The sequence below is a fragment of the Physella acuta genome, unplaced genomic scaffold, assembly GCF_028476545.2.
Source record: "Physella acuta isolate Inbredline_101_S28 unplaced genomic scaffold, ASM2847654v3 ptg000721l, whole genome shotgun sequence".
Lineage (NCBI taxonomy): Eukaryota > Metazoa > Mollusca > Gastropoda > Physidae > Physella > Physella acuta.
This window is the reverse complement of record NW_026732239.1, coordinates 259838-261577: the sequence shown is the minus strand read 5'-3', so window position 1 is coordinate 261577 and position 1740 is coordinate 259838.

The following is a 1740-nucleotide window of genomic DNA, read 5'->3' as shown; positions in this document are numbered from 1 at the left end:
TAAAAAATTAATGTTAAAAAATGAAATGTAACCGTAATTTCACTTTTTTTTTTAAAAAAAGGCCTTTTTGATCTAGCTAAAAATATTTAGTATGAAATGGATTTTTAAAGAAAATTAAAGCTCTAAGGAGTAGGGATGTATGGTGAGGTGTGACGTAACGTTAAGGATAGGGGGTCTGGCTTTTTGTGCCGATGTACGATGATGAGGAGGGAGGGGCAACCCTTTAACTACCTTTAAAAAAACTCGAGCTCTGCTTTTGTACACATGTTACATTACGCAGTTTCAAATAAAACATAATAATTTGAAATGGAATTTGGCTGTTATACAAATACATTGCTAAATCTGGGCGGAATTTTTTTTTACAAAACACGAACTAAATGAAAAGCAGATTGAAAGGAAGATATTTTTTTAATTAGCAAAAATATAAAGGCCAAATTTTAATAAAAATTCAAATCAATTTCATTTTTGAATAGCATTTTATAGATTAAAATACAAAATAATAAAATCAATGAATTAAAAAATCAAGGATAAATAACTTATAATTTAAAAATTAAATAAATTAGTTCTAAACAATCTATTCGACTCAAATTTAAAAAGGTATTATTATTTTTTTGAAAAAAACTGAAAATCAAATTGAAATTATTTTCATTAAAAAATCACCACTTAGAGACAGTTTTCTACAATTAAAAAATTATAAAATATGGTCAACCAAGGCCGCCTTTCTCTTTGAGTAAAGAATAGGCTAGATCCAGAGTGACCATGATGGAAAACAGGATATATTAAATTAATATTAATTATACAAGTAATTTACATGTATATAATAAATGTATATATCATAACATTATTTACAAAACAAGTCAAAACAGTATTTTACATATATTGACTGAAGTGTAAAAAATTTACAGTAACAATTTTGACCCCATAACTGGAGATTTCATAAACGGTAATTACCAAGCTCATCTGTTAAGAATGGTTAGAAAAAAGATGTTATGGAATTTTGCAACCATCACCATTTTAGCATAGATCTAAATACCTTAAACAAAAACAAAAAGAAAACGACAACTAAAAAAAAGATCCTCTAAATTGACGTGACAAAGCTCCACTCAACCACCCCTCCCTAAAGTATAGCTAATTCCAAACGAAAAGTTTACATTTAAATTTTTAAGAATGGCACACTGTATGCTGAACACATTTTTATCCACATGCATAAAAAAATCCCTTCCCTAACCTCACTATTTCCAAGTCACAATGTGCATGAAACCCCTCCATTCTTAGAGTTCTTTTTTAAGTATAAAAGAAGAAAGTAAATAACCAATTACATGGTTTAGGCCTTTGAGGTTAACTTTGTCTCGTTTGAACAAACGTTGAACAACCCAAGTTTAGTGGTAAATTATAAGTTACGTCCCTTTACAATACTAATGATGTTGGCATTAACATAAGGATCAGACTAAAGCCCTGCTATTTCATAATTGTCAATAAACCATCAATACATGTGTTTGAATGTATGAATAAAAAATTGGAAGAATATTACAAAATAACGTTACAACTCATGTTGCTTACGAAAAATAAGTACATAAACATATTATGAATAAAAAATATGTACCTACACTACTTTATTTAATTAAGTAAGAATATATATATATATATATATATATATATATATATATATATATATATATATATATATATATATATATATATATATATATATATATATATATATATAAATGTCTTAAAAAT